Below are 27,553 nucleotides of genomic sequence, written 5' to 3'. Positions count from 1 at the left end.
TATTATCATTATTATGAGATTCCATTCTGATATATGTTCAGATCCAAATACAAGACACAAGTGACACATATTTAAATCCAGCATCCACCTCCCATGATTGCTGATCTCTGTGGGTCTGGCTTGTGATAACTCTGCAGTAACAGCTGATCAATGTGACCCACCATTCAATTCCAGCTCAGTACAGGCAAATATTACTAGTTAGACTCCATTCTTGCTGGTAGAATGGGGTCCTGAGTACATGTTCTCCTAACTGGCCTTACAGACAGGTGTTCTCCCGTTTTCTATTGTTTTGACTAGTAATTTACTGTCTTTCTTCAACCAAACAGGCAGAGAGAATCTTCTAAAACTGATGGTGACGATCAGTGTTTCACTGCTAAAAACATGGAGTCATCCTCGTCCTCATTGTCAGGTATGTACAGATTTATAGACCATCCTATTATAGCCTATAATACAAAAGTGTAACGTTAATCTGCACATAAAGGCTCAGAAAATTACTTACATTATTCCTGTTGCCCCCCTTAGTATTCAATTTTTTGTTCAGTTAAAATCCCCCATACGGTTCAAGAGTTATGGGCCTTTTTATTTAGTGGTAAATTTTATGATTGTTACCAAGAGGGCGTGGCTCACAGGATTCTCTGGGGGCGTGTCTTCAGCCCAATCTGCAATAATAAACTGTGAGCCATGCCCCCATGGTAAATACCATTAAAATTAGCACTAAATAATAAGGCCCATATCTCTGGAACCGTATGGAGGATTTTAACAAATCCAAAAACAGAATACTCAGGGTACCAGCGGGAATAACGCAAGAGTGAATCCTGGACACTTTTGACCTGGTGATGGTCCTCTTTAAAGTTACAATGAAGTTTTATGTAACTGATTATATGATACCACTGTGGATTGCTGCAAGTAATATCATGTTAATAAGGGGACATGGTTCCTTTGGGAGACACCACGTGGCGCCTAGTAATCAGTTTGCAGAACTGTAAAGATACAAAGCTAATCTTTTAGGAGTTTATAATCAACATCTGTTTCTGACTTTTTGATTAGAATCTCCTGTTCAGAAGAGAAGACGTTTTTTTCTAAAACTGAGGAAACAACAAAAAACAGAGAAAGTAGAAGAGGGGGAAAGTAGGCGAGGTGAGTATGACAATAAGATCCATGTATGATGTCAGTGAGAAGAATTCATGTGGAGCAGATGTTATCTGTCAGTGGTGGGATTGTCACATGTATGATGACTGACAATGATCCCATATCTGGGTATGGAGAAGATTCCTCTACCGTCCTCCCACAGTGACACCACAGTAGTATCCTCTAATATGTAGTCCCATTACTTACACCAATTTTACATCTTTTCTCATAGGTTCTATCTTCCGCCGGTTGATATCATCCTGCCGGCGTGGATTATCCAGGGCTGCTCGCGCTGTCAGAGAAAGCTGTATTTTTGCCTGCTGTCACCAGGGCACCATAGACATCTCTAACGCAGAAAACCCCCACATCTAGCGCCCTGAAGAAAGTGCAGCAAGTCCACCATCAATGCTGCACCTTTATGGATGGACTTGTACATCTACCTGTGGCCTTCTGACCAGCAAGAAACATCTTCAAAAGCTGAAGGCCCCTTCAAGAACATTTCTTCATCCATTACTGCAATTCTTATTTAAAAATATAAATACAAATTTAAAATTGATTAATCGCTTAAGGACCGAGCCACTTTGTATGTTAATGACTGAGCCTAATATTTTAAAGTGTCACTTGATGAGGTAATAACTCTGAAATGCTTCAATGTATCCCTGTGATTCTGAGAATGTTTTTTTGGGACATATTATACTTCATGTTAGTGGTAAATTTTAGTCGATATTATTTGCGTTTCATTATGAAAGTAACAAAAATTTAGCAAAACATTTTCAAATTTCACAATGTTCAAATTTTGAATTTTTATGCCTTTAAACCAGATAGTTACACCACACAAAACGGTTAATAAATAATATTTGCCACATGTACTTTACATCAGCACAATTTTTGAAACATAGTTCTTTTTGTTAGGAAGTTAGAAGAGTTAAAAGTTTATCAGCAATATCTCATTTTTCCAACCAAATTTACAAAACCATTTTTTTGAGTGACTTTGAGGGGCCTATATTACAGGCAATACCCAAAAGTGACACCATTATAAAAACTTATCCCCGGACTTCCGGATCCGGCCCTGGCTAAGGAGGATTGAAGACTGAGAGCTCTGCAAAGCCCCAGTGATTACCACCCCCTCAGGCACATAAAAACATACAGAGACGCAGGGCAGAGGGTCCTGAAGATAGTGTGAAAGTACCTGGCTGCACATGGACCGGTACATCCTCAGAAGTGGCTGTAAAATCCCAGTAGCAGGCAAGAAGTGTGGAGAGCAAAGCGGAGATAAGATGGCCGACGCTGATAAAGGCAAGCATGCTGAACGCTCACAGCAAATGGAGAGGGGGAGCGAGGCAGTTTCAGGGGAGGAGATGCAAGCTGATGCTGGTGTCAGAGAGGTAGATCATTGCCAAATGAACAGAAAAGCAGATCAGTGTGAGAAGCTTTCACTGGTGGCTGGTGCAATAAACTCTGACAGCATGAACTATAAGGATTTGGCACAAGAAGTAGCAAAACACCTTGTCCCAGAGATCACTGCCTCTCTAGCCAGCACAATACAGCAGTCACTGGCAGCCCTTAAAGAAGACATTACACAGCATGGGCAGAGACTAGATGAAGCTGAGGACAGAACAAGGAAAGTGGAGGATAAAACTGAGCACATAGAAAAGGATGTTAACCTACTGCAGAAACAAGTGTACATTATGGCTGACCGCATTGAGGACCTAGAGAACCGGTCACGCAGAAACAACATACGCGTAGTTGGCCTGCCTGAAGCGATAAAGCCTGGACAACTTCAGAGGCTATTTGAGGAGGATCTGCCATCAGCTCTGGGATTAGCGTCAAAAATAAGAGTGGAAAGAGCGCACAGAATAGGGCCGCCAAGGCCAAGTACTGCCGCAGAACCAGAAACGAATCAGCGACCCAGACAAGCCATCGCCAAATACCTAGACTTTAATGATAAAGTGGCTATTTTGCGTGCCTTCAGAAGGCGTAAAGAACCGCTAAACTTCCAAGGCCACAAAATTATTATCTTCAATGATTACTCCGTAGAGGTCACTAAAAGGAGGAGGATGTTCAGCAACTGCTGCTCAAAGCTATTCCATGGCCGAATCCAATTTCAGCTTGTGTACCCAGCCACCCTGAAAGTACGGCAGGCGGACGGACTGGTAAAGAGCTTTCAGAACCCGGCGGAGGCAGAGGAGTATGTTTCCAGGATGGTTGAAAAAGATGGACCAAAGGAAAAGGAGAAGAGGGCTTCGCTACGACGGGAGAGAAGAACGGAACAGGACGCATAGGCAGATGAAGAATCTGTGGGACGGAAGTCAGCAGCACAAACCCAAAGACAAAGATCGCCCCAAAATCTTAGGGGATCCCCGGCTGCGGACTCTTGTTAAGATAAGTGGACCATATGGGAGGGTATAACATTTTAAGAGAGAGAGATCTCAAAAAATCTGGCAACCCATGGACTCTCTTGATTTTTACTAACTTGAGGGGGTGATCATTTAAAGAACAGAAACATGATTTAGTAATAACAAAATGCCGGGGAGGAGCATATGGGGAGAAGCTGCCAGAAAAAAGGAGGTCACAAAGATGAAGACATCATTGTTTGTTTATATGTTGTTATATGTTAATGTTAAGGGAAGGTTTATTAAAGGGAAAGACATACAGAGTGCTGCTCAAGTACAGGAAGGAACAAAAGTATTAAGGAGTGTCAGTTCAATCTATAATCCAGAAGTGATAAAACACATAGTCTCGTGGAACGTAAAGGGGCTCAGAGCCCCAACCAAGAGAATGATGGTTCTAAGACACTTAAAAAAGTTAAAAACAGACATAGCACTGTTGCAGGAAACCCATCTGAGGAAGGAAGACTTGTTTAGAATGAAAAAACTGTGGGTGGGGGAGGCTTATGGATCGGAAGGAGAAGGGAGGAAGGCGGGGGTGTTAATATTGCTGCACAAAAACCTTACATACAAAGTGACACAGGTAGAACACGACGCAGAGGGAAGGTATATAATGCTACAGCTTGAAGGGAATGAGGGGGAGCTGAGTATAATTAATGTTCATGCACCAAACGCAAACCAGAAACCATTCTTCGAACATCTGCGCACTAGTTTACTGCAAAATACGACCAAGAAAACAGTAATTGGAGGTGACTTTAACAATACTCACCATGAGGAGGAGGACAGACAAAGTTTAGGGGGTGCAAAACTTAGACCGAATGGGAAATCAACTCTGCTAGCTGACTTGATAGCCGACACAAATTTATCAGACGTATGGCGCATGGAATTCCCCATTGAGCGAGAATTCACACACTTTTCCCACCCGCATCAGACTTGGTCCAGGATTGACTATCTTCTTGTCAGTAGAGAATTGCTAGATAGGTGCAAGGAGACTAAAATAGAGGAACTGGTTATTTCGGACCATGCGCCAACCTCGATAAACCTCCTAGAAAAATACCCAAAAGGGACAGACTATATATGGAAATTCCCTGCCTTTCTTCTTAGAGAGCAACATTTTATCATTACACTACAGCAATGGTGGGAGGAATACACTTTCCTCTATTCATCAGACGAATTAAAGACACAAACATGGAGGGAAAGCTGTTTTGAGAGGGAGACTGATGGCATATGTCCATACACTGAAGAAAAAAACGAACACAAAATACGAAGAGGTTAGCGGTGATCTGAGGAGAAAGTACGTACTCTTCCAACAATTAAAAACAGAAAGGGCAAGGGAAGATTGGAAGGAGGCCAAAAAAAACTTTGATGAATGGGCGGAGAAGAAAGAAGGATTTAGGAAGTCACAAATGGAAATTGAACTAAGGAGGTTTGGGGATAAAACGGGACGGCTACTGGCAAACTTAGCAAAAGGAAGACAGGGGAGGAAAGGCATACTGAAACTTAAGAACGAGAAGGGGATAGCTGTAGATAATCCCAAAGAGATAAGCCGTGTCTTAAGGGAATTCTATGCAGCTTTATACTCAGAAGATGGCTGCGAGGAGGATATGGGAATGACCTTCCTCAGCAAAATTAAAATGCCTGCCATAACTGAGTTACAACTGAACATGTTAAATGCGCCGGTAACAGAGGAAGAAGTGAAAAGCACTATTGGAGGTCTACCGGGCAGTAAAGCCCCTGGGCCTGATGGGTTCACAGGCGATTTTTTTAAGGTCATGTCCCATCAAGTAGCTCCTATTTTGACTAAATGGTATAACGAGTTGTTACAGGGTGGTGAATTGTTGGGGGGAACCAACATGGCCTATATAAGTTTGATACCAAAAGAAGGGAAGGATGGGGAGGATCCAGCGGCCTACAGACCTATATCCCTGATAAATCAGGATATTAAAATGATATCCAAACTGATGGCGAACAGGCTAGCAGAAGTACTCCCGACACTAGTGTCACCAGCACAAGTGGGCTTTGTAAAGGGCAGGAGCGCAGTCACAAACATCAGGCGTACATTACTAGCATTAGACACAGTAAGGAATGGAGACAATAAGAGTAAAGACCCGGCCTTAGTTACATTAGATGCAGAGAAGGCATTAGACAAGGTGAAATGGTCCTGGTTAAAACAAGTCCTAGACAAAATGGGGGTGATGGGCAAATTTAGAAACCTTATAAAAGCCCTATACAATAATCCCATGGCGAAAATTCAAACCCCTGGGCACTTTTCCGCTAGCTTCCTGTTGGAAAAAGGAACACGCCAGGGCTGCCCTTTGTCGCCACTTATATTTAATTTAGCGCTTGAACCTTTGTCATGCTATCTGCAGCAGTATGAAGTATTTGAAGGGCTGAAAATAGGAGACGAGAAGATTAAGGCCTCGTACTTTGCGGACGACATAATACTTTATATGGCAGAGATAGAAAGAGATTTACCAGGAGTATTGAAACTTCTGGAGGCTTTTGGGAAATGCTCAGGGTTTACGCTAAACAAAAATAAGTGTGAAATACTGGAATTAAAAGAAAAAGGAAGAGGGCACACAGTGAGAAAAGAGCTGCATGATATACTGATAGCAGGAGCATACATAACCTATTTGGGCATCAAACTGGGTAGGAGACCAGAGTCAGTGTATAACTTAAAGGGGAAAACAAGCTTTTCCAAGAGTGGAAAATAAAGGGGATACATAAGGTTGCTAACCTACTACATGAGAAGGAAAACAGGTGGCTATCTGAAGAGGAGACCATCTCAAAATTTAATCTTAAAAAGCATCAATACCTACAATTTGAACAGATAAGAAAGACAGTGATGGTTCACTTGATAAATGTCAGGGAAAAAACAAAAAGGAATGCAATGGAAACCCTGCTGCTAAACCGGGCAAGTTCGCATCACAGTGTTTCTGCAATATATAAAGGTATTAAAGAAATCCTTGTGAGGGCGGATGTGAAACAAATATTTGGATCTTGGGAAAGTCAAATAGAAGGGGTAGAAATTGGGGAAAAAATTCTATTAGGTTGGCAGGCGGTGCGTAAAAACATATTGAGTGAGACCTGGAGAGACATGCAATTCAGAATTATGCATAGAGCAATTATAGCCTTTAATATACCAGTTTCCAAAAATATTATAGACCGCCTGACACACTGCCCAAAGTGCAAGCTCAAAAGTTCTAACCTACTGCACGGTCTGTGGAGCTGCCCCAAAGTGCAAAAATTTTGGATGGATACAAAAAATATACTAGAGAACTTAGGCGTCCACAATATAGATCTCCATCCGCTACCGTTTCTTTTTCATTTTTGGGGTACTGAAGAAAATGCACAACAGAAGGGTGGGAATGTTTTGGCCCCAATGTTCCATACAGTGTGTTTAATAGCTAAAAGAAGTTTATTAAAACATTGGTTGTCTGACTCTATTCCAAGTCCAAACGAAATCATAGCCCAATTGAAAGCCCTGTTTCACTCGGAAAAGCTGGAAGCCGAGCGGGATAGGGAAAAAAATGTAAAAGCACTCATGACAAAGTGGAGGGGTTTTCTATTGAAGTATTACACAAATGAGGAAATTCAAGGAGCTGTGAAGCCATTTCTCTGTACTAGCTGGTATATAGTAGAAGACATGAGTGGAACATTGGGTAGGTTAAAAATTGCTGATCCAAATGTGGAAGGGAAGGAAGCTATAGAACGTGTCGCGTAGGTGAGAGGAGTTATAAGACACTGAAATAAATAAAGACAGAACTAACAAGGTCGCTGTACATAGGTATTCCTGTATGTCTGGGATGAGGGAGGGCAGTTGGGGATTATTCTGTTAAACTGTTTTCTGTTTTGTTTTTGTTTTTTTGTTTTTTTTTCTTTTCTCACTGAACATGATATTCAAAAATCCGGAATAATACTATTGATCTACGATGTTACCTTCGCGAGAGATGTACCTTAATGTATCCAGAGTCCAATACTTGGAATACAGTTGTATAAAGTGAACATTTCAATAAAAAGTATTGTTAAAAAAAAAAAACTTATCCCCTCAAACTGCTCAAAAACACAAACACAAGAAGTTTATTAACCCTTCAGTTGCTTCACAGGAACTAAAGCAATGTGAACGGAAAGAATGAAAATGTTACTTTTTCCACCCAAAATGTTACTTTAGCTCCAAAATTTAGCATTTTCACAAGGGTAACAGGTGAAAGTGGACCATACAATTTGTTGTTTGAGTTCTCCTGAGTACAATGATATAGCCTATATGTGGTACCTAAACAGTGGAAACCCCTCACAAGAGACCCCATTTTGCAAACTAGACCCCTCAAGGAATTTATCCAGATATGTGATGAGCACCTTGAACCCCAGGTGTTTCACAGAATTTTATAAGGTTGAGTCGAGAAATTAAAAAAATCATATTTTTCCCACAAAAATGTTGTTTTAGGCCCAAATTTTGTATTTTCATTAGGGTAAAAGGAAAAAATATACCATACAATTTGCTGTGCATTCTCTCCTGAGTATGCCGATACCCTATATGTGGAGGAAAACTACTGTTTGACACATGGTAAGGCTTGGAAAGGAAGGAGCACCATTTGATTTCTGGAACGCAACATTGTCTGGAATTGGTAGCCGACACCATGTTGCGTTTGGAGAGCCCCTGATGTGCCTAAACAGCAGAACCCCCCCACAAGTGACCTCATTTTGGAAACTACACCCCTCAAAGATTTTATTCAGGAGTATAATAAGGATTCTGAACCCATAGGTAATACACACAATTTGATAATATTAGGTCGTCATATAAAAATATTTCTATTTTTTCACAAAAATGTTTTAACCACAATATTTTCACTTTTGCAAGAGGTAAAATTAAAAAAATGAAGCACTCAGTTTGTTACCCACTTTCTTCTGAGTGTGGCAATGCCCCACATATGGTCAGAAACCTATGTTTGGACAAACAGTGCTCCTTCTGTTTCGAGCCCTGCCATCTGAATTTTGGAATAAAAATTTGGCTGAAATAGAGTTCTTGACATGTCAAAACAGCAGAAACTCCACAACTGGCCTCATTTTCTAAACTGCACCACCTAAAGAATTAATTTATTTCTGTAATGAGTCTTCAGAGGACACATTTTATTACAGGATTTAGTTCAAAATGAGTGTGAAAAAATGAAATTTCATTTTTTATCATAAAAGTGTCATTTTTAGGACAAATTAATCATACATAGTAGTGAGAGGTGAGGAAATGGACCCCAACATTTATAGAGCTATTCCTGCTGTGCTCAAACGTAACCCCATTAGTATAGTTTGACTGAACGATTGGCCCAAAAGAGATGGGCACTCAGTGGCTTTTTAGGTCCTAAATTTATATATATATGGGCAGGGTCGGACTGGCCCACCGGAGGTTTGGAGGATTCTACAGTGGGCCCACGTGCTGGCACTATCTACAGCTGCAGGCACAGAGGTGATGAAATGCCGGCTGTTTAGTTCATAACATTAGCTACAGTCTGCAGGAGAAGAGATCCACCCACTGCTGCACCGCTCTCTCTGATTGTTCCAGAAGCAGTATCGCAGTGATCAGGATCCAACAGGATTGAACAGTGCTCTAGTCAGTACGAGACGTGAGCTGCAGTCTGCAGCAGAAGAGGTTCAATGACCTGCGCACTGCTCTCCCAAGATGTCTAATACTTTGAAGAGCAGTCAGCAGTACTCAGTGACACTAGAACATGACATGCTGCAAGCACGGCAGCTCACACATGTAAGTGGTACTAATTACTGTTCACCGCTCCTCCCAGCATTAGACATCCCAGGAGAGCAGTGCACGGGTCACTGAATCTCTTCTGCTACAGCTCACTTCTCGTACTGAACAGTACGCTGAGCAATCCTGCTGGATTCTTGTCACTACAATACCGCTTCTGGAACAATCAGGGAGAGCAGTGCTGCTGTTGCTAAGTCTAACAGCAGCGCAGCCAATCAGTGTTAGTTTTGAGATTAGATAATGAGCCATTCTATTGTTAGTAAAGTGCTCCTCCCCCACAGTGTCACAAGCTGACAATAAGAAGCACAGCAAGCTGGATGGCTTCTGGCTACATCACTCACCAAAGATTAGATTTATGTAGCTGGGCAGGATTATCACCCATAACCAACTGAGCCCCCACCAACACCAACAGTGAGTGTCAATGGGCGACTTTACTCATTGGTGATATAGGGTGAGAGGGCTCAATCATTAAGAGATGAGTGAGGACCCACTTCCCTCATTTTTTTGTTTCATCCCTGACTGACTGAGCCCCCTGTATCACCCTGACTGGTATAATGTCCCCATTTTGATAATAATGTCCCCATCCTGGGCCCCATGCTATAACAATGTCCTCTTTCTGGTTTAATGTCCTCATCCTGTTATAATGTCCGCCATTCTAATATACTGACACCCAACCTGATATAATGTCCGCCATCCTGGTATAATGTCCCCCATTCTGATTTAATGTCCACCATCCTGGTATAATGTCCGCCATCTTGGTATAATGTCCGCCATCATGGTATAATGTCCACCATCCTGATATAATGTCCGCCATCCTGGTATAATGTCCACCATCCTGGTATAATGTCCCTTATCTGGTATAATGTCCTCATCCTGGTATAATATCTCCCATCCTGGTATAATGTCACCCATTCTGATATAATGTCCCCTTTCTGGTATAATGTCCTTATCCAGGTATAATGTCCCCATCCTGGCATAATATCCCCATCCTGGTATAATGTCCGCCATCCTGGTATAATGTCCGCCATCCTGGCATAATGTCACCCATCCTGATTTAACGTCTGCCATCCTGGTATAATGTCCGACATCCTAGTATTATTATTTATGTATATAGCGCCATTGATTCCATGGTGCTGTACACAAGAAGGGGTTACATACAAAATACAGATATCACTTACAGTAAACAAACTAATAATGATAGACTGGTACAGAGGGAAGAGGACCCTGCCCTTGCCGGTTTACATTCTACAGGATGGTGGGGAAGGAGACAGTAGGTTGGGGGGTTGCAGTAGCTCCAGTGGTGGTGAGCAGGCAGCAAGGTCATGGTAGGCTGTAAGCTTTCTTGAAGAGATAGATTTTCAGGTTCCGTCTCAAGGATCCAAATGTGTTGGCTAATCGGATGTGTTGAGGCTCAGAATTCCAGAGGATGGGGGATATTCAGGAGAAATCTTGAAGGTGATTTGGTGAGGAATGAATACCTGTGGCGGAGAGAAGGAGGTCTTGGGAGGACCGGAGATTATGTGAGGGAATATATCGGGAGATTAGTTCAGAGATGTACGGAGGAGAGAGGTTATGCATGGCTTTGTAGGTCATTGTTAGTAGCTTGAACTGGACACGCTGGGGAATTGGGACCCAAAGAAGAGTCTTGCAAAGGGGGGAAGCAGAGAAGTAGTGAGGAGAGAGATGAACTAGTCAAGCAGCAGAGTTAAGGATGGGCTGGAGAAGTGCAATGGTGTGAGCCGGTAGGCCACAGAGGAGGATGTTGCAATAGTCGAGGTGGAAGATGATGAGGGCATGCAAAAGCCTTTTAGTAGATTGAGGGTTTAGGAATGAAGGAGATGGAGAGTAGTCATCATGGTGGAGACAGGGATGTGTTGGCTGTAAGGACCTTGGCACGTATGGCAGACTTTATGTACTGCTTCCGTTCCCTCGACTCTAATGTACATTCATCTTGCCCAAAAAAGAGTACTGGTTATTCCCCCTGCTAGACCCTCTCTACAAGGAGAACTTTGCATCTCTTCTTCCTGAGGTGGAGAGGTCTTCTCGTATGGTGCTATACCAGAAGGTATTTGTGGAAAATATAAATCCTACAAAGACTATTGAAGGAACATACGATCCAAATATAATAGTAACCCATAAACATCCCGCAATCATGTCAACTAAAATGCCACTGCCAGTGATTGACAGTTGCATATAACTGGTTTAATCGCAGTGATTAGAGCTAGCTTTGTTCGCTGCTGTTACAGGCACATGCCCACTGTATAACGCAGTTGTCATATGTTGCGTGTGAAGCGGGCTCAGCCCCTGAGCCAACTCCACACATGCGGCTCTTGCTGTGGACGTAATGTAAGTTCATCTGTGCCAAGGGATTAATGTTTTGAATTGATTTTATGTACAGTATGTGCATGGGGAGAGGAGCGCCGGTATCCTGGCACTGACTGTCTTAAAAAAGGCATGGAACAAATACATTTATATTGCAGCCATTTTTACATGCATAAAAAGATGCAATTTGTACAAAATTATATAACTATGCAACATTTGACACACTGGACTCCAGCTCTTTTTTTTAACATTGAGAAGTGTGCTACCATGCTTAAAATGGTGCGCTTACATAATTTGCACCAAATTTATCATTAGGGGCGACATTTGATAAATATGGAATAGTGGAGTTGAAGTGAATACACAATGTGAATAATTGTGTTTTTATATTACACCAGAATATTAGCACGTATTACCACACAATTGGTGGGCTTGTATTATTTCTACAGTGGGTACGGAAAATATTCAGACCGCTTTAAATTTTTCACTCTTTGCTTCATTGAGCCATTTGGTAAATTCTAAAAAGTTAATTTTTTTCCCCATTAAAGTACACTCTGCACCCCATCTTGACTGAAAAAAAAAAACAGAAAGGGCCTGAATACTTATGACCATGTGATATTTCAGTTTTTCTTTTTAAACAAATTTGCAAAAATGTGTACGTTTCTGTGTTTTTTCAGTCAAGATGGGGTGCAGAGTGTACTCTAATGAGAAAAAAAAATGAACTTTTTAGAATTTACCAAATGGCTGCAATGAAACAAAGAGTGAAAAATTTAAAGGGGTCTGAATACTTTCCATACCTGCTGTATATAGCTACATAGTGGGCCCCAGGAATGATTTTCTCTGGTGGGCCCAAGGTGCTCCAATCCGACGCTGAGTGACACGTTCCCTTCACATTGCCAGCTTAGTTGGGTAGATTTCATGTTCTGGAGTCTGGAAAGCTGAGCGACAAGAGCTCTAATGGCAGCCATATTGTGTGTCTGACGCTGATGACTCCCCCCTGGGCCGTGGGGTACCCGGAACCAGGCTTCTGTATGATGCTGGGGGTAGTAGTGGCAACCCGATCCCGTGGCTCAGGGTTGTCAGACCAAGTGCTGTGGCAGTCTATTTGTATGGTTTTGAATGTCCGACTACGCCACCCGTGGATTGCGGTCAGGGATGACGGCCGCTGCAAGGCAGACCGCTGAGGCTGTTGGTGCGTGCAGCAGAGATAGTATAACTCCCCACGGGAGGAGTGTAGCCTCAGGGCAGCATGATAGGATGCTGGGGGTGATGGTGCAGGCGCAGCATAAATCACACAGAGTCAGTGATGCAGTCCAGGGTCTTTTACTCACAGTTCTTATCCGAGTCACTTCTGCAGCGAATGACTGCCCAAGCCGTGCTGTGTCCACCAGGTGAGGAGCTCGGTCAACTCCCAGACAATTCAGGAGTATGGCACAGGACCCCCTTCTGTCCTTTCTCTGGCCTCTCGTGCCCCACCAGTGACCACACTTCTGTCCAGCTGCCTCGGGCCTTCTCTTGGTTAAACCTGTCGCCGGTTTCCCTGACCCTATGTGGTGCCTTCCTAGTGGGTGTAGCAGGGGGTCGCACCAATAAATGATCACGACCTCCGGTCTTTGGCTGAGGGATAATTTACCTCCACCAACTTGGGAATCCGGTACCCTTATTCTGCCCGACCCTTCACCCGTTATCTCGTGGGTTCTTAGGGTCCTTTCTGCCTTCTTGTTTCTGGAGCCTTTCTACTCCTCTTTCTCTCCACCTTTCTTCCTTCTCCTCTTCTCCCTTCTGGCTCTGGCCTTCACCCTAGGCCTGCCTCGTGGAGCTGAGCTCAGGCTGAGCCACAGCTCCCTGTCAGCCCTCTCTGGCTGAACTCCTTCTCACTCTCAACTCACTGAACTCACTCCTAAGATGGCCCCCACCTTTTATCTGCTTCACTGTGTCTGAGCTCAGGTGACCTGCAACCAATGAGCTCCTTCCTATGCTCCAGAAACCGTCCCCTTCTGCTCCTACATCACAGGGTTCTCTCCCCCCTCCCCACTCCAGCCAGGGTCATGGTCAGTTGTGCCTGCATATATATAAATGGGAGCACCGTCGAGCTGTCCCCCGGAAATGAGGTGTGTGTGGTGTATGCAGCTAACTGAGCCCTGGTCCACACTCCATCCTTACCTGGGAGTGGAATATCACACCTCTGGTTGAGGTGCAATACCCCTATAGCAACCGAACCCTCGGGGCGCTACACTGACACAAGCCGTCGTATCCACATCCTATACGGGTCATAACAATCGTGGAAAGTTTTGAATAAATGAAGGCAGAGCCGTTCCTCGTCGTGTGTTACATGATGCTCCATTTTAGATGATATTAGACATCGGGTTGTATATAGGATTGTGTCACGAGCAGCAGGATCACATTCTTACTATTCCCCACATCCTGGATCTTTATCATCCAGAATATTGTGCTCTCCCACTATGTACAACACTAGAGCTGCTGAGACTTGTAGTTCCACCCCATCTCACTGTATAAAGGTAATGTGGCGCCCCTGAGGGTTCGACCGCCACAGGGATGCTGCACTTTTTTAATGGAGTGTAGTGTTCCTCCTCTGAGGTAAGAACAGTGCGATGGTCAGGACCCTTCCTTCACATCCAACACCACACTTCTCCCACCAGAGTGGGCTAGAATGCAATAGGTGCTGCCCTCCTGGTTACAGGGAGACTGGGGAACCAAGAGTTAGGGGAACCAGTTAGTGGGTGAGGGTGGAGGACTAACAATTTAGTGACACTTAAAATTTCATATTTAATAGAAAGCCATCTTGGTTCTTGGTCCTTGCTAGTTTAGTCTTTGATCTGTGAACAGCTGTGATCTCCAACCCTGAAAGTGGATCCTGTGTGGACCTGCAGCGGATGGAGACACAGCCCTCGTACCCCGCCCTTGGGACGAGGGGCAGGTTGCAGACAAGGAATGTCTCAACCCGGTCAAGGACCACGACCAAGAAGGCCCGGAGCTTAAGAGTGTAGCTCCACATCAAATGGATCCCAGGGAGGATGCAGACGGAGCGGTGTACACCACCTTTCCTCGCCAACCTGATATATTCAGAGGGAGTCCGGCTGCAAGAGGGGTACCAGCCCCCGACACCCGACCTTGCTACTCCATGTCCTGGTCGGGAAAGCCCGGTAGGCCCTGAGGATCCCACCAGGTATCGAAAGGAGGGGAGCTGCCACCCGTGCCCTTTTTCTGAGAGGAGTTCAGAGGGAGACCCGGCCTTTGTACACACACGGACAGGAAAGGTTACGGCCTGTAGTTCAGGAACACTCTGGTGCGGGGTCCTGATAGAATAGTGGACTTACCCGGAGGTTGTCAGACCCCCGTCGCTGGCGGCCACGGGACTCCATGGGGAGCAGGGAGTCGCCTTCCTTCTGCCATCTCTTATGTGAGTAAAGCATTGGAAGTTCACCCCTATGGCCTCCGGACTGTTTATTCTGCGCTACACCGCACGACGCAGAACCCGGTCTCCTCTACTACTACCCCCTCCTTCCTGTCCCTCTGCCCTGAGGCCTTGCTCCGCCTGTGGGGAGTAGTAACAACTATAGCCGCCATAACACCATGCCTCAGCGGACTGCAGCGGCGCTGGTGGCCTTCACCAGGTGCCACAGGTGGCGTAGTCGTAATCAGCCAATCAACCCGGATAAGCCCACACCATCCTTTTAATTGTGACGGCCCTGAGCACGGGTCGGGTCCGGGCCACGGCTGCACCCCATCTCTCCATCACAGGACCCGACTCCGAGTCCCCCATCTCCCAGGGTAAAGACAAGGGCTTTCGAGTAGAGGCCTCACAGTAATAAGCAGGGTCCTTTCATCATACGGTCTGTGCCGCACAGAGGTCTTATATGGAGCCATATGCACAGATCTGACCTCTCCGGTCTCCATCCACTTCTCTGTGTTATACCCGACCAGCATAAGCGACATGTGGAGCATGAGCGGTATATACCGTACACACCCATATGCTGCCTGCTGTAGTGAGGGGCATCCGGGGGTAATGAGGGGTGTACAAAGGACCACGTCCCCCATTTATATACATTACGCCCCATCCTACAGTGATTCACTCAGTGGCATAACAATCGTGGTCGCAGGAATATGACTGAGTCTTGGTCCAAAAGGGAAGGGGACGGCCGTATCCACAGGCAGATGCTGCTCTAATCTGTATCTCGGCTTTCATAATGCAGATACTGCTAAAAACTGTAGTGGAGCAGGAACCATTCCCTCGCCGCTCCACCACTTACTCTAGTACATCACAGACCCCCACCATTAAGAACAATCTTCAGCATAAAGGAGAACAAGGAGTCTTGGATGTGATGTTATGGCCCCACATAGCCCTGATCTGAACATCATCCAGTCTATGTGGGATTTACATGAAGAGACAGAAGGATTTTCACAAGCAACATTCACAGAAGATCTATGGTTAGTCCTCCAAGATATTTGGAACAACCTCCTGCCGAGTTCCTTCAAAAACTGTGCGCAAGTGACAAGTACCTAGGACAGTGATGGTGAAACTTTTAGAGACCGAGTGCCCAAACTCCAACCCAAAACCCATTTATTTATCACAAAGTGCCAACACGGCAATTTAACCTGAATGCTGAGGTTTTATTTTAGAAACAACTCATACATTAGCATCTTTTGTCTTAAAATAAAAACACAAGAACAGAGCTTTCAATAATACAAACAACTTTTTATTGAAAGGTAAAAATTTGCATGTGGCATGCTTTTGAACAATTAATGTGATTTTTTCTGTTTTCTGCATACTCATAATTTGTCTAACCTTGGCTCGTACTTTGTAAGTTTAAGAGCCTGCAAACAATTTTATACAAAGTATTAAAAATGAACATTTTTTTATGGTAAAGTTAATTTGTCCAATTACTTTTGAGCCCCTGATATGAGGAGGCTTTGTAGAGAAACTATTGCAATTCCTAAACGTTTCACAGGATATTTTTGTTCAAACCCTTTTAATTAAACCAGAAAGTCTCTACTTCAATTACATCTCAGTTGTTTCATTTTAAATCAAAAATAGCGGCCTGCAGAGCTGAAATCATACAGATTCTGACATTGTCCAATGATTTCTGGACCTAATTATAAGGCCGGTTTCACACGTCCGGATATTTTCAGTACCGGAAAAAACGGTATCGGGAATATCCGTGTCCTGTGTGTCCGTGTGTGTTTTACGTGTTGCAGTCATGTGCATCCATCAGCAACAGCAGGGACAATAATGAGGGTAGTGGTAGTCTGCTCCCCATGTCCCTACCTGTAAAAATAAGAATAAAATAATAAAATCCATGTACTCACCTCTCCTAAGTGTGCCCCGCTGTAATCCATGTGACTTCTGCTGCCGAGGAGAATGAGTCGCTCCGGAGCTGCAGCTCAGTGAGTGACAGGACACCGCTCTTGAGCTCAGCTCCGGAGCCGCTCATTCTCCCCTATTCCTCGGCAGCAGGGGTTGCATGGATACTGCGGGGGATAACTAGGAGTGGTGAGTACATGAATTTTATTATTTTATTCTTATTTTTACAGGTGGGGACATGGTGTGCAGACTACCACTACCCTCATCACTGTCCCTGCTGGTGCTGATCACAGCACCGGCAGGGAACCAGAATGTTGTGAAGAAAAAACGGAGAGTGGTGGTCATGGGGGATTCCCTGTTAAGAGGAACAGAGGCCGCTTTCTGCAGACCAGACATAACCTCAAGAGAAATGTGCTGTCTTCCAGGAGCAAAAATTAAAGATGTGTCTGACAGGATATCAAGACTCTTCAGACCTACAGATCACTACCCATTCCTGCTAATACATGTGGGGACAAATGACACCGCAAGAAAGGACCTGGAAACCATCTGCAGTGACTTTGAAGACTTAGGCAAGAAAGTGAAAGAATTGGGAGCGCAGGTGGTCTTCTCATCCATCCTCCCAGTGGATGGCCATGGAACAATGAGGTGGAATAAGATTCTACAGGTGAACAACTGGCTACGTCGATGGTGCCGTCAACAAGGATTTGGATTTCTGGATCACGGAATGAATTACCTATACGGTGGACTACTTGCTAGAGATGGGGTGCACCTTACGAAGACTGGAAAACATGTATTTGGAAGTCGCCTTGCTACACTCATCAGAAGAGCTTTAAACTAGAACAATGTGGGAAGTGAAGCAAAAGGCCAGAAAAAGCCATACAGCTGACAAATACTATTGAGATCTCTGCTACTGGAAGTGGAAAGGAAGAACAAAGACAAAACAATTTAAATAATAAAAATATGGGAGGAAGAGAAACCAATCACAAACTAAAATGTTTTTATACAAATGCACAAAGCATGGGCAACAAACAAGGAGAATTGGAACTACTAATGCAGGAAAAGGAATATGATGTCATTGGAATCACTGAAACTTGGTGGGACGATACACATGATTGGAATAAAAGGCTAAAAGGATACAACTTATTTGCAAGAAACAGACTTGATAAACGAGGAGGAGGTGTTGCATTGTATGTTAGAAAAGCGTATATCTGCACAAAGATTGAAGCTTCAGAGACTGGGAGTTCTGTGGAAACTGTTTGGGTAAGATTACAAGGAGAGAACAACGGAAAGGACACCATTGTAGGCATTTACTACAGGCCACCTGGGCAAGCTGAAGATATGGATGAACTCTTTATGTATCAAATGACCAAGTTCTCCAAAAAATATGACGTAGTGGTCATGGGAGATTTCAACTATCCAGACATTTGTTGGGAATCTCTCTCAAGTAAAACTAACAGGTCAAGCAAATTCTTATCCTCTCTTGCTGACAACTTTATCTTCCAAAAGGTAGGGGAGAAAACAAGGGGATCTGCTACTTTGGATCTAATCCTTATAAACAGGGAGGAAATGGTTGAGGAGGTAAAGGTGGCTGGGACCCTAGGAGGCAGTGATCATGCTATTATAGAATTTTGGATAACTAGAGGAGGAAGACATGTGAAGACTAAAACTTCAAGGTTAGATTTTAGAAAGGCAGATATTAAGAGACTCAGAAAGAGAATAGGAGGTATCCAATGGCTGGATGTCCTTAAGGACAAAAATGTCCAGGAAGGATGGGAAATTTTTAAAAATGAGATTCTCAAAGCACAATCGTTAACAATCCCGAAAAGTAGGAAGAATGGGAAGCATTTAAGGAAACCAGGATGGATGAACACAGAACTTAAACACATGCTAAAAAGAAAGAAAGAAATGTTTATTAAATGGAAAGAGGGAGGCATATCTAAAGAAGATTATAATGCAGTCTGCAGATCCTGCAGGGCACGTATCAGGTTAGCTAAAGCTGACAATGAATTAAGGCTTGCAAGAGATGTCAAAAGCAATAAAAAAGGATTTTGGGGGTATGTCAAAAGTAAAAGAAAAGTCAAAGATGCTATAGGATTTTTACAGGATGAAAATGGAGAAATGGTAAGAGAGGATGTTGAGAAGGCCGAACTTTTAATTCCTATTTTGCATCTGTTTTCTCTCAGAAAGAAAATGTAACATCAACTGATCTTCACTGTCCTTTTAAAGGAATAGAGGAATCCAAGTTATCTGTAAACAGAAAGATTGTGAGGGAATATTTAGCTAACATAAATGAGTTCAAGTCTCCAGGTCCAGATGAATTACACCCCAGAGTACTGAAGGAGATCGTAGAAGAAATTTTAGAACCACTCTCCATAATCTTTGAAAATTCTTGGAGAACAGGAGAAGTCACAGAAGACTGGAGAAGAGCAAATGTTGTTCCTATCTTCAAAAATGGGAAGAAGGTGGACCCAGGGAACTATAGGCCGGTGAATCTGACTTCTATACCAGGAAAGATCTTTGAACAAATTATTAAACAACATGTATGTAAGTACATGGATAAGAATGAAGTGATTAACCAGAGTCAGCATGGGTTTGTAACTAACAAGTCATGTCAGACTAACTTAATTGCCTTCTATGACAGAATCACTGACTGGGTGGATCAGGGAAATGCTGTAGATATAGTATATTTTGACTTCAGCAAAGCATTTGACAAAGTATCTCACACCATCCTTATTGAAAAAATGACCAAGTATGCAATGGACCAGGCAACTGTTAGGTGGATTCATAACTGGCTTAGTGATCGGACTCAAAGGGTGGTTGTAAATGGCTTCACATCCAGCTGGATGAATGTCTCAAGTGGGGTACCACAGGGCTCCGTCCTGGGACCTGTATTGTTCAACATCTTTATCAATGATTTAGATGAAGGAATTGAGGGTAAACTGATTAAATTTGCTGATGACACAAAGCTAGGAGGGATAGCTAATACTAGAGAAGAGAGAGAGAGGATTCAAAAAGACCTAAATAAACTGGAGCAGTGGGCAGCAACCACCAGAATGGTTTTTAACAGGGAAAAATGCAAAGTACTACATCTGGGCAATAAAAATGAAAAAAGCATATACAGAATGGGAGGAATAGAGCTAAGCAACAGTACATGTGAAAAAGACTTAGGTATACTAATAGATCATAGACTGAACATGAGTCAACAGTGTGATGCAGCAGCAAAAAAGGCAAATACAATTCTGGGATGTATTAACAGAAGCATACATTCTAGATCACGTGAAGTCATTATCGGTCTTTACTCCTCTTTGGTCAGACCTCATCTGGAATACTGTGTACAGTTTTGGGCACCACATTTTAAAAAAGACATAGACAAACTGGAGCAAGTTCAGAGAAGAGCGACCAGAATGGTGACTGGTCTGCAAACCATGTCCTATGAGGAACGGTTGCAGGATTTGGGAATGTTAAGCTTGCAAAGAAGAAGACTGAGAGGAGACTTAATAGCTGTCTACAAATATGTCAAGGGCTGTCACATTGTAGAAGGATCATCTTTATTCTCATTTGCACAAGGAAAGACTAGAAGCAATGGGATGAAACTAAATGGGAGGAGACACAGATTAGATATTAGAAAAAACTTTTTGACAGTTAGGGTGATTAATGAGTGGAACAGGCTGCCACGAGAGGTGGTGAGTTCCCCTTCAATGGACATCTTCAAACAGAGGCTGGACAGACATCTGTCTGAGATGATCTAGTGAATCCTGCTTTGAGCAGGGGGTTGGACCAGATGACCCAGGAGGTCCCTTCCAACTCTACCATTCTATGATTCTATGATTCTATGAGGGCAGTGTTCAGCACCGATGCTTTGGAACAGTGCCATTCCAAGATGCCGGTACATGTCACATGGATGTCATCCATGTGGTACGTTTTGTGGACCGTGTATCCGCAAAAAACCGAGCTTGTCTCCGTGTGGAGCACACGGACACACGGTCCGTGAAAACACACTGAGATGTGCAATGACCCATTCATTTGAATGGGTCTGCTGTGTCAGTGTCTCCAGTATGTGTGGAAACTGTTGACGCGCACCCAGGTCAGTGGGGTACTCGGTGTCCGGGCCTATGGATGCTGGGGGGGAATATGTCACAGTGGCTGGCCCGGTCCGTGGCCCAGGGTGGTCAACAAAAAGGGGATAGTTTATATGGGATTTGTAGTTTGATCATGATGCCACCTGTGGTTTCTGGTAATTTGTACCAGCGCTGCTGCAGACCTCTGAGGCAGTTGATAGGGCAGCTAGAATGGAACAGCTCCCCACAGGTAGAGCAGGCCTCAGGGCAGTGTAGGGTCTGATGGTGGGTGGTGATGCTGGGGCTTGTAGTGCAGTCGGGATGGCGCAGCAGGAGTAAATGACAGAGAAAGGGGATTCACTTCAATACCTTTACTGGTGCGGATGTCAGGTACCGTTCAGGGTACTCAGTAGGAAGGGTGCACTTCAGGACTTCTCCCCAGTGAGCAGGTATAGGGCCTCCTGGTCTGTGTCTCCCTCTCTCTAAGCTCCTGGCCAGCCTACAACTGGGCCTAGCTTCTGTGTCGTGTTGCTCTCTCACCTGACCGCTTGGTAGCAGGACCTTTCTTTGGCAACCATTATCCCTGGATGCTGGGGCCTTCGTGGTTCCTGGTCCTGTTATTGCTGGTAGCTTCAGGATGACCAGGGGTCTGGAAGCCTCATGGTATGCCGGTAGTCCCTACTGGGTGTAGAGGACCCTGTAGGCGCGGAGCCGGTGTCTGGTTTGTGTCTTGGGGTGAGCCTATGATGCTCCTCTGCTCCCTCAATTCCTCTCTCCTCTCCTCTTTGCCTCCGGCCACACTCGGGGCCCTCAATACAGCAGCAGACGTGCTGCGTCTTCACTGCTCTCAGTGGCAGCACACTCTCTGACTGAACTGAACTGCCTGGCTCCACCCTCCATATATAATATATATATCCCTAACAGGGCTCCCTCTGGTGGTATGAGGTGGAAAGGTGGAGGTGTCTGCATGTAGTGAGGGCCTCTTGTGGAGAAGTCCGTCCATGCACCCTTTTGGGTCCTGTGGTACCTGTGAACAGTAGGGTGCCACACTGTCACCACTCCTACCGGAGATACTGACGTGTGAAAAAGCCCTAAATCAAGGGTGAAAACAGCTGCTCACAAGCATAAGGTAAATTGAAACATTTGCATGTGGCATGCTTTTGAACAATTAATGTGATTTTTGCTGCTGTATGCATGCTGATAATTTGTCAAACCTTGGCTCATACTTTGTATGTTTGAGAGCAACACATGCAGCACTCGCGTCGTCTGTTAGTCTGTTTCTGGTGTCAGATTTGATATAATTCTAAGCTGAAAACAGCTGCTCACAAGCATAAGATGATCCAAACAAGTAAGAAAAGCAATTGCAAGTGCTCTCATTGGCTTAAAATTATTTGGCAGAGAATTACAGACTTTAAGGATCTCATTTTCAAAACGAACTGTGCTGTCCTTTATCATCCCTTCTATCTTCTCAAGAGTTTCACGCAGGTCATAGAATTTATTTTTCCAGATAGAGCTTTCTTGAAATTCCAATAGCTTCATTTCCAAATTTCCTAAATCTAACCAGTGTTCGCAGGAAAGATCAAGTTCTTCAAATTTGGCTTTACCTGGAGAAGGAAGAAAACACAGGGTTTTCTCCATCTTACGGAACTGTAAAAATCTGTTACTAAAATTCACCTTTGTAGCTTTTACAATGCTAGAAAATTCATTGTAGATTTCCTGATGGCTCGTAGGATTGTCTACAAATGTTGTAGAATTTTGTAAATGCATTTTTAGATTAGGAAAATATTTTAGCTGCCCACTTTCAAGGTCTCTTTCAAAAACCTGCAGTTTTCTCTCAAATGTTTTGATGTCACAAAATAGCCTTTCTGCTGTTTTCCCTACACCTTGCAGTTGTTTGTTCAGTACATTGAAGTGTACCGTAAAATCTGTAAAAACATGAGGTTGGTGAGCCAGACCATATCAATGAGCTGGGGACATAGGCGGATTATAATGAGGGCAATCCGGGCTACCGCCCGGGACCCCGAGCCTGCAGTGGGCCCGCGGCTCCGGGTGGGGTGTCTAATGCCGGATTGCCCTCATTATATGTGCGGGCCGCCGTGGCACATACAGGTAGCAGTGGCGGGAAGGGGGGCCCCGGACCGCTCCCCCAGCAGCGGCCGCCGCTACTTCTTCATCGGCCGGGCCAGCACTGCAGCAGTTAACTTCCCTGTGCTGGCCCGGCCGCGTCACTGCTTGGAGACACTGCCCTGTGTGCGGCCGTGTCTCCTAGCTGTGACGTCACGCAGTGCGCGCCCGGCCTGCACTGCTGCACCGGAGAAGAGAGAGCAGGCAGGAAGAATGGAGCCGGGGGATGGTGAGTCTGTGTGTGTATGTGTGTGTATGTGTGTATATGTGTGTATATGTGTGTGTGTGTGTGTATGTGTGTGTATGTGTGTGTGTGTGTGTGTATGTGTATGTATGTGTGTGTGTATGTGTGTGTGTGTATGTGTGTGTGTATGTGTGTGTGTGTGTGTGTGTATGTGTGTGTATGTATGTGTATGTATGTATGTGTGTATGTATGTGTGTGTATGTATGTGTGTGTATGTATGTATGTGTATGTGTGTGTGTGTGTGTGTGTGCAGTCAGATATCATTGTGTGATGTCTGTTTATATGTATTTTTGTGTTTCAAATGTGTTTATGCGTGTATGTATATGTCTGTATATGTTTGTGTGTGTGCGTGACTGCATGCGTGACTGCGTGCGGCCTCCTGCTGAGTATAGTTGGCGCCGTGCGGCCTCCTGCTGTCTCTGGGGGGGCGCCGTGCGGCCTCCCACTATGTATAGATGGCGCCGTGCGGTCTCCCACTATGTATAGATGGCGCCGTGCGTCCCCCTGCTGTGTATAGATGGCGCCGTGCGGCCCTCTGCTGTGTATAGATGGCGCCGTGCGGCCTCCTGCTGTGTATAGATGGCGCCGTGTGTCCTCCTGCTGTGTATAGATGGCCACGTGCGGCCTCCTGCTGTGTATAGATGGCGCCGTGCGGCCTCCTGCTGTCTCTGGGGGGTCGACGTGCGACCTCCCGCTGTGTATAGATTGCGCCGTACGGCCTCCTGCTGTGTATAGATGGCTATGTGCGGCCTCCTGCTGAGTATAGATGGCGCCGTGCGGCCTCCTGCTATCTCTGGGGTGGGCGCCGTGTGGCCTCCCGCTGTGTATAGATGGCGCCGTGCGGCCTCCTGCTGTGTATAGATGGCATCGTGCAGCCTCCTGCTGACTCTGGGGGGAACGCTCTGCGGCTTCCCGCTGTGTATAGATGGCGCCGTGCGGCCTCCTGCTGTGTATAGATGGCGCCATGCGGCCTCCCGCTGTGTATAGATGGCTACGTGTGGCCTCCCCTTGTGTATAGATGGCTACGTGCGGCCTCCCGCTGTGTATAGATGGCTACGTGCAGCCTCCCGCTGTGTATAGATGGCACCGTGCAGCCTCCCGCTGTGTATAGATGGCTACGTGTGCTCAATATTGAGTCATACAATTAATACAATACAATTAATTGAGTCATACATTTAATGTAAGGCTATGTGCCCACGGTACAGAAATGTTCCGGATTTTTTTTGAGCGTTTCTGCATCTCCCTGGCAGAAAAAACGCATGTGGATTTTACATGCGGATTGTACATGTCGATTTTACATGTATGTGAAGCGTTCCTCACTTGCATTTCCGCATGCGGGTTGACAAGCGCTTTCCAAGCGATTTTAGCATCACTTGGAAAGTGCTTGACAACTTGGCTACACTATATAAATCCATGCAACCGGCATGGATTTATATAGAGTGACCGTAAAAGAATGGTAAAAAATAAAAAATATATACTTACCTTCTGATGGCCTGCCGACGTCAGCGGTCGCGTGACCCATCACATGACTAAATGACGTCACGGCAGGTCCTTTTCAGACCATCGCGAGCTGCCGGCAAACCAGGACGCATCGGATAAAGACACCGGGGGCCATCAGAAGGTAAGTATAATGTATATTTTTTATTTTATTCATTTTTTACAGGTTCTATGGTACCCGGGTCCAGAGGAGAGTCTCCTCTCCTCTAGACCTGGGTACCATCCGCACATTGAAATGCATGGATTCCGCATCTACAGATGCAGGGATGCGGATTCCATGCGTTCTAATGCAAGTCAATGGTGGCGAAAACGCTGCGCTTCCGCAAAATAATTGGTAATGCTGCGGATTTTTCCACAGCGGAAATTTCCGCAGCATGTACACAACACATGCGGATTATCATTGGGGAACATGGCAGACCTTCTACCAAGCGTTTTTTAAGCGTTTCTGCAGCGGAATTGCCGCTGCGGAAACAATTAAAAAACGCATAGTGGGCACACAGCCTAAAAAAAAATATTATAATTAATATTGTGCCAAATTAATTTCACGTGAACTATCACATGATCTATCACAGGGGATCAGGTGACATGTCACGTGATAAATCAGGTATGTGGGGGGGGGGCCTTCTAAACTGCCCGGGGCCCTTGCTACTCTTAATCCACCCCTGGCTGGGGATATTCCTGCCCTTTTTCATTCATAAACAGCCTAATTTCATCCAAGCAGGCTACAAATCTTTCCAGGACCCGTCCTCTGCTCAGCCACCAGACATTATTGTACATTAGTAATCTATTATACTGTGCTGAACCTCCTCGAGAACTGCTTGAAACTGTCGAAAATTCAAAGCACGAGCCATAATATAATTCACGATTTTTGTGACATCTTTGAGGACATCATCAAACTTTTTGCTGCTTTCATTGGCACAGAGAGCTTCCTGATTTATGATACAATGGAACTGAATAACTTGATGTTTTGTTTCTTTAACAAACAGCTGTATGAAACCAGATGTTGCTCCCACCATAGAAGGTGCCCCATCACTAGTAACTGAAACGACTTTTTCTGGTCTTATGTCTTGTGACAAAAAAGCCTCCATCACAGCATTATCACATATCTATCCCTTGTGTTCTTTCAGGCACAGACACTAGTTTCACCAGCTCTTCTCTGATGATGTCACCAACAGCATAATGCACAATGGCTGCTAGCCTTGCACCATTATTTATATCAGAGGTTTCATCCAAGCACATGGAGCAACAAGCTGCCTTTTGTAAGTCAGTGGGGAGCTGCTGTCTAACGTCACTCGCCATTCACTGGACTCGATCTTCAACAGTATTTCTGCTAAGTGGCATCTCAGAGATGCGCTGAGTAATTTTATCCTTGTTTGGGTAATCATGAAAAAGGGAATCACTCCCAGACAACATGGCCGTTTTGATAATATCCCCATCAGAGAAGGGCTTACCATGTTTTGCTATGCACAGTGAAATTTGAAAACTGGCAGCTGATTTGTTCTAGAAAGATAGTTGCAAAAACGATTATTCTGGGAATGTTTTCTCAATTTTCCTTCAAGAAACTCTTTTCTTTCCGTTTCACTGAGTGTGGCAACAGTTTTGTGGTTGGTGTCAAAGTGCCGTCTGACACTTTGTAGTATTGGCGTCTCTGCCCCTGACAGGCAGAGACGCCGTCCCCCTTACCGGCGCGCTCTCGGCCCGGCGTCTCTCCTGCTGCTGCTGCTGCCGGCGTGCACAGCTTTCCGGGCACTGTGCTTAGGGCGCGCGCGCGCTCCCTCCCTCTTGAAGGGGCCGCGCGCGCCGTCCTAAGGAGTCCCCGGCCAATGGCCGGAAGACCTCTCATATAAAAGGCACCTCCTCCAAAATGGAGGTGCCCGTGCAAGGTTGTAGCTTTGTGCCCTAAACTCTGCTTCAGCCCTCAGGTCTAGTCCGCCAGCCTGACTACCAGTCCAGTCCACCAGCCTGACTACCAGTCCAGTCCGCCTGCCTGACTACCAGTCCAGTCCGCCAGCCTGACTACCTGTCCAGTCTGCCAGCCTGACTACCAGTCCAGTCCGCCAGCCTGACTACCAGTCCTGTCCGAAAGCCTGACTACATGTCTCCGTCAGCCAAATGTACTTTCCAGCCTGACGGTCTGCCTATGATCCAAACCCGCCAGTCTGTCTATGGGCCTGGCTTGCTTGCCTACCCGGAGAATGTACCAGTTACCTGCCGTGTCTATCAGCCAGCCTACCTGGAGGCTCCTACCAGTTACCAGTCGTGCCTATCAGTCAGCCTACCTGGAGGCTCCTACCAGTTACCTGATGTGCCTACCCTGAGGCTCCTGACAATTACCTGTGGGAGTCATCTGCTCTCATGCAAGGACAGGCCCAGAGTAGCACCTGGTCCCTCTGCTCGGTCCTTCCCTGGTTCACGGAGTCGATTGAGCCGCCGTGCGACCTTGGTCAGTCCGAGTTGATACCTAGTTACGCCCCTCTAGTCCCTCCTTGCACCGCAGCACAGAGGTTCCACCTCCCGGATCCGTAACAGTTTGCACGGGCCATGGAACCCGGTGGCCCCCTGGTTCCTTCGCTTGCTGACCTGTACCAGGAGGTTTCTCGTCAGAGATCCCAACTGGAAACCATGCTGACCTACCTGCGGTCTGTCAACTCTCGCCTGGACACACTGTCTGTCCCACCTGTGCCCGCCTCGAGCCGAGCGACACCCGCTCCGGCGGCGCAG

The sequence above is a fragment of the Phyllobates terribilis genome, unplaced genomic scaffold, assembly GCF_046119375.1.
Source record: "Phyllobates terribilis strain yellow unplaced genomic scaffold, ASM4611937v1 Scaffold_11__3_contigs__length_659146591, whole genome shotgun sequence".
Classification (NCBI taxonomy): domain Eukaryota; kingdom Metazoa; phylum Chordata; class Amphibia; order Anura; family Dendrobatidae; genus Phyllobates; species Phyllobates terribilis.
Note: the sequence above shows the minus strand (reverse complement) of the source record.